The sequence below is a fragment of the Acanthisitta chloris genome, unplaced genomic scaffold (assembly GCF_000695815.1).
Source record: "Acanthisitta chloris isolate BGI_N310 unplaced genomic scaffold, ASM69581v1 scaffold4221, whole genome shotgun sequence".
NCBI lineage: Eukaryota > Metazoa > Chordata > Aves > Passeriformes > Acanthisittidae > Acanthisitta > Acanthisitta chloris.
This window is the reverse complement of record NW_008655337.1, coordinates 51,983-59,222: the sequence shown is the minus strand read 5'-3', so window position 1 is coordinate 59,222 and position 7,240 is coordinate 51,983.

Below are 7,240 nucleotides of genomic sequence, written 5' to 3'. Positions count from 1 at the left end.
CCACTTGGTTCTATTATTTTTTAAAAAAATCAACAAACCACATACAACCACTTGGTTCTATTATTTTTAAAAAAAATAATCAACAAAACCGAACAAAACAACAACAGAAAAGCAAAAACAAACTCCACAAAACATCCCCCAAAATACTCCAAACCTTTATTCCTTTCCTGGTAAAAAAATAAATCTGAATCCAAGACCAGTTTTCTTCAGTAGTTTGTGGTTTTGGTTTTTTTTTATCTGCAAGCTTCATTAGTGCAAGGAAAACATTCTTATCATTAGCAACAAACACTCATCACTTTGTAGGCATTTAAAAGAGAAAAGATAAAAATCTAGTAAAGTTTGATGTTTTTATCATAAGCAAATATTCTGTGGAAGACATTCAGTCCAAAAGAGCTTCCTTGGCTTGTCTTTGAAGTAAAGAAGCAGGACTACAATACAGCATGCTGCATATAAAATCTTCAGCTTGAAAATAAACCCTTCAAAAACAAAAGAGCAGAAGCAGATGGGAATATTTATAAAGTAACTATACAGAAGCAGAATTTGTTAAGCATGAGTTAATTACAATAAATGCAAGGGTATCCTTCTGTAAAGTTTCTTTGTGAAGCAGGGAAATATTTTTCAGCCTTATGAGATCAATTCCTTTTGTGTTACCAAAGAGCTGCAGTTTTACTTTGTGCATACCATACTCCATTATCTGAAGAAATCAAATAACTCTGTAAGGGCATTCCCAGCAAAAAGAGTAAGATTTGCTTACTGCAGATCTCTTTATCAACAGGAATTTCTTTATATTTGAACACTCAGCTTATGCACTTTATCTATTTCTCTAAAAGACATAAGCAGTCACTTCTCATGTGTTAACACACTTCTGTAGTTTTAGTGTCTTACTTATCCTAAATGTGCAGCTTGTCCAGGAAACCAAAGAGCACAGAGTGGTGGATGTATGTCCTCTCAACCCTCAGCAGTCTCAATATCAAATTCTTTTGCAGGATATAGATAAATTAGCACTTTAGGTGCAAGCATTTTGTAAAATTGTTGTCAGGTCTCATGTACCTGCAAGCAGAGAACACTTTGAAACTTTGAGCAAAAGAAGAGCTAAGCTAGGTTAGAAGTTTGGCTTTATTTTTGAATGCACATGATTTAATGATACTTCTCATTTTTGTTTGTACATGAAAAGACTCTTCAGACTGTGGTATTTTGATGACATTCCTCAAGTGCCATCACAGGGTTCTGGTTATAAAATACTCCATGTAGGGAATAGTTTTGTTGTCTTAATGGCTGCAAAATTTTCTCTCCTCTGCAATATAACCTTAATTTATTTTTAAGTTTTCTGCTCAAGCTTCTGATTCCCAGCATTTGAATGCTGCTGCAGCTTTATAATGTGTTTTTGTTCCATTCAGACTAAAAGTAAATAAAAATGGGAACAACTTGCCAAGAACAGATTCATTTATTTGCTCAAACAACATTTCAAGAACACCTGCACAGCTCTTTTGAAAACATACTGGGATATAGCCATTCAGCCTTTCCTGTCTGTGTAACTTCAGGTAGATTATGTCTACCTAATGATGAAAAATGCACAGCATTTCCCATACCTCTGTGGTCAAGCTCAAGAACATCTCATTTTTCCTACTTTTGCCATTTGAACAACTAATATGGATCAATTAATTCATGGAAAGTTCATATTCGTGTCCCCTTTGTCAGTTTTAATTAGAGAAAAATCAAGCCCTGCCTGTGTACTCTTTTGTGTGCCCTCATTTTTAGAATAAGGGAATAACTTTTTTTCAAGTCTGAGCTGCATGGTGAAAAAATCCTATTTGCAGAACACAGCCAAAATACAGCTAGGCTATGGAAAAAGAAAATCAAGCCTGGGTTTGTGCTCATACATACACATTTGGTGGAGGAGAGGAAGACTAAAAAGCCCTCAGCAAATACACACCACAACAGTGAAACATGTCAATGGTCACCTGCTCCAAGAGCCACAGGTGATGCCATAGGTAGGGATGAAAGGGTCACCTGTGAAATCTGAGAAACTGCTTTTGTCTGGAGCCCTCTGTATCCATCTCATCTCACTGGCTATGTAAACTAAAAAAAAAAAAAAAAAAAAAAAAAAAAAGAAAAAAACACCAGGAAACATCATCTATGCTTTTCTACAGAGCATAGCTCAGTTATACCCAGATAAAAAATAGCTCCTTGGTTCTGATCCTAAAGCATCTTTCATTACCACAGAAGAAATAGTTTAGAAAATTTACACTTCAAGAACACTTTGAAATAAAGATCCCTTGTTTCTGCCTTCTTTGCTCCTGCCTGTATTTATGCAAGAGCCATCAGCTACCCATGCTTATTTTTTTTGGTCCTTGCTGGAAAGCTGACATTTGGCAAACACACAAGACTAAGGGGGCACAGTTTGGATGGAAAGCAACGTGTGTGTGTATATGCCTGACTGATGTGGGCACAGGGAAGGAGTCTACGAGAACAACAAATTCATATTTCATATGGTTAAAATGCTCTTGTGCAGATCAATGCATGTGATTGAAGCACAAGAACTGAGAATTTCCTCTTTTTTGCAAGTAGCACTATCAAAATCTCCACTCTACAATTCACAATGGCACAGCAAAGACAAGCCTGGGACAGCTGGACCTGGAAATTTTAAGGCAAAACATTATTTCATATACCAGGACCTGTCCTGCTTTACATGGTACATGTTCTAAAGAATGACTTGAAATAGCTCCCTGGTGAATCACAGTGTACAAAAGTGATTCAGAGATGATAAGTGTCTAAATTCAGCTGTACCAGAAGTGCATTGTTGCACTGTGCACTCACCCACCTCTTATACCCTCCCAGTACTGCCAAAGATAAAAACTAGCTTTTAGTAGCTTACATTTAAAACATTCTGCATCAAATTCTTATGCATTGAGTTCACTTCATGCTGGAGAACCTTCCTTCAGGAGGCACTTGGTACAGAAATGCTTTCATTACCACCAAGCCTAAGTCTCTGAGGAAAAAACAAGCTAACCCCCCAAATCTTTATCTCCCACAAGCTCAGAGACTTGCTAGAATATAGGAGCTAAAACATCAGAGGAGTTCATCCTTACAAAGCTCACTCCATTTTCTCCAAGCTCTTTATACACATCCTGGGGACAACCAAGTTAGAGCAAACTACAGCAGCAAACCCTAAATTTCTCTGTAATCAGTGTCCTTTCTGTGGGAGTGGAGCAGGATGCAGCTTGCTCATTCAGGTACCCTTGTCAACTCCATCTCTCCACCCTAACTGCTACCACAAGAGGATGGAGAAAGACCTATCATCCAAATATTAACACCACTAGTTGGATGCACCTTCTCCTTACAGAACGATAACAATCATTCTCATTCAGCAATTTACTTTAAGAAACAAAGACCTGAGCAGTTATTCTGCTAATTCTGACGCTAAATGACATGAAGAAGACAATTTACTTTATAAGCTTGGAAGAATATGCTTTAATGTGAATCAGAAAATTATTGCTCTAAAAACCAAGTGAAAAGCAGCAAGGTTGTAAATCTCTTCACACACCACCAGTGGATGACTGTACATTGTAAGGGATTAGTAACCCATGTCTGAGAAAGCTTAATGCCTAAAGTGTTAGTCAAGACCACTCTGAAGGTTAGGTCTGGATGTCTTAAGATCTTATGGAATTAAGTATGGTAAATGATCTCAAGGGCTACAGCACAGCTCACATTAACTGCCATTCCAACTGAAGCTGTGAAAATGCAATGTTTGCATGCTCTTTCTACACTACAGATGTCATAGTAAGGAAGTAGCTCCTTTGCTCCTCTCTCTGCTCTGCACTCTCAAGAGAGCACAAAACCAAAATGGTACAGAGTCATCAGTAGTTGAGCAACTCCTTTCCCAACTAAGCAAAATTCTTGGAAATAGAAGAATTCTGGTTTGAGGCCAGAAGACTAGCTCCTGAATAAATCTGCTGCTATGTGACTATGCATCTCCCTTGCCAACCTTAGGCACTCTGAGACACTCAGCAATCATAAACCAGTAGTAAGTGCAGCAGGCAAGCACAAAGGGATCAGTATTCAAGACTCAAAACACAAGTGATTTTTTTCAAGAGAACGAGAGTTTTTCTCCACTATCAAGGCAGCACAGCATAGCCCCAGAGCACCACCTGCAATACAGCCAACACCCTTCCTTGCTGGCCAGGCTCTCAGCTTTGCTACTTCTGCAGTTGCAGTGATGCCAATAAAGGCTGTAATCACACTGACTGAAATCCTCCTTCTGAACTGTTGCCACGCTCTGTTAAATAACTTAGAACTAATATGTTTTTATCAGAGTGCTGATCTTACATTTGATCCTTGTGCAAAATAATCCTGAGGGGCATTGCTTTAATACAGCCAAAACAGCTTTTCTGCAGTGAAGCTCAGTCCAGAAAACTAACACAAGTGAAGCAGTAAGTTACCAAGAGAAAAAGAAAATTAGGATCCTCTCTCTGCATTTAACATCCTTAGCATCATGCCAGGCTATCAACTGCTTCTCAGATCTCCTCCTGTTAGTTTAGGGTTGAGGTGCTGTAGGAACAGAGTGCACAACTCTGCAAACAGCTGCAGAAGGAAGCAATTGCATGAGGTCAATTCTGAACTTTCACCCATCCTTTCCTCATTTTGCCTTCCCCCAGCACAGAAATACACTTAAAGACACCCAGCATCCTTTAAGTGGGCTATATTTATACTGTTCTGAAAAGTTATGTCACATGAAAAGATAATTACAACAACAACAACAACAAAATAGGAAGCAAATAGCCAAATGTTTCACTAAAGATAAAATCTTCTCTTTCCAATTGTATTTAAGGCTTGGACCAAGGTTCTTCAGTACTGTTGAGCAAGACTATCTACTTCATTAGATTTCAAATAACTTTTTATATCAAGGTACAGAAAGTGATTGGAAAGCCATGCTGGAAAGCCATTTGAAGTGGCACTGTCACCATCTAGGTACAACCAAATCCTGGCAGTCAAATTAATTACTCATTTTTGCAACTCTGCAGTTAAATCACTTAGTGCAACTCTCATCTCTTAGAACTGCCAATATGAATTGTACAAATGCATTTTATAAAAGCTCTACCCTCCAATTCATACTCTGCTACGGAATAAAAAAAATCCCATCATTAACAAAATATTAAGTAATTTATATGACACCTAAGACAAAGGGTTGCTGAAATAGGCATTGCCCTCCCTTTCACTCACAAAAAAACAGCAAAGCAGCTTACATGCAAGAAACTGAGGATTCAGGGAAGCAAAGATTCAATAAATAATTACTCATATCAGAAACAAATGAAACTGAAGTTCTTCAAAAAGCTCATTGCAGTGGCTGAAAAGAAAAATCTGAACCAGTTCCTTCAAACAGAATAACAAAAGCAAAACTAGTGTCTGCACATTGGAGGAAAGAACTACAAGGGAACCTTCTAGACCTTTCTGTCTGTAATATCTCTATTGCCTGCTGTAGAAGTCCTGTATTGAATTAACATTTATTCCATGACCACAGCAGATGTGGGGAAAAGAAAAAGGCAAAATCAAATAGATTTCCTTATTATTGCCTCACTGAAAAATCTACATTCTTTTGGGGTTGTCATAGTCTTCCTCCTATCCACTCACAGTAAGAGTGAAACAGTAATCCCTTGGGAACAAAAGAATGAAGTGACAAATACATATTGGAATTACTTGCTGCACAGTGATGTTAAAGAATATTAAATGTGTAAAATGTGACCACATGCCCTGAACATTTTTTAGGAGTAGAATTGGAATACTTCACAAATTTGAAATAATACCAAGCTGTACTCATTACTCCTTTTGGTTAAAAATATTAAGAAATTGATTGCCTATATAGTGTTCTCCCACCTCTTACCCATAGCACAATCTCTCCAAGTACTTGATAGTGAAAAGTTAAGCTAGATGACAGCAGAACAAAAAGTGCTTTGCAGATGTCTCATCTGTTGCAGAACACCCTTCTGTCCCTGCATGCATGAGATTTCTCACACACTCCTGTTGTCCTCTTGATGTATTTATCCTCTACATGCTAAACCAAACTTTGTCGAGGAGGCACAAGAGGATAAGTGCTTTTAAAAGCAACAAAATTGAAAAATAATTTCCTAATAACTTCATAAACATGTTTAGCCTGTGTGAACTCATATACACAATATGCAAAAAGTAGGGAAATCTTTTGGAACTAATGCAGTCAAACTATTCAGAACAAACCTTTTTTCCCCTAGTGTGTGTCAGCTCCTAAGAAGTTAATACTAAGAGAGTATTTCCATACCTGTTGCTGTCCATGCAAAAGGCAGCTGTCAGCCTTTGCAAATACTTCATTACAAGAAAAAAAAAGGGAAAATATTAGTAACTTGAGCATGGTAAAGACATTTTCTCTTCCAAGAAATATGCAGCAGAGTAAACACAGCATTATGTGTCACTATGCAACAGAGTGAATTGATAGTTGCAAACAAAAATGTAACAGTAAGTCAAGCCCTCCTATGTTTTTTGAAGGAAAAATAGACATTTAAAAAAATGTAATGTGACTGAGAACTACAAAATACACAATTAAAATACAAATTGGGGGACAGAGGAGGGGGATCTACAAACAAACTCCCTGGTGTTACAGGACTGCATTTTTGCCCATTTTTTCCAGAAGGTTCTTCATAATAATAAACTGTCTGTAACTGATCCAGTGTAAAAAATACTATTTTGTTCTAAGTTAGCCTAAGAGACCACAAGCAAATGCTCAGAAAAAGATGATTAACAAAGACTTCTTTCATTCTGTGAACCCCTGAAGATTTTTTGGACAGTTTGCCTAAACACAGGCAATAGCAAGACACTACAGCAGCTGATTCATGCCTGGAAAGAAAGTTGAGGAATCTCAGTCTCCAAATATTAGCCTGAAAAGGAGAGAAGTAGACAGTGCAAAGAGAAATTAAAAGAAAGCACAGAATTTCCTGTCAAAAGCATTCCTTTTCAATCCAGACCATTTTAGTATGATATTAAGCTTCTTGTTTTGATGGATTTGCTTCAGCATAACTAAGTTCAGCTACAACTCGTTCCTCAAAATTGCAGAACAGGGAAATAAGCAGACATGCTTATTTTCAGTAAAAGAATAATCTTTGGAACCATTCCCAACCCTGTCAGCTTCAAATAAAGTTCCTGTTTAGGAAATGTGATATAAAAGCTTCTTCAAAAAATCACAAGTAAGAAGCTAAGTACTGTTTAGATCATCAAA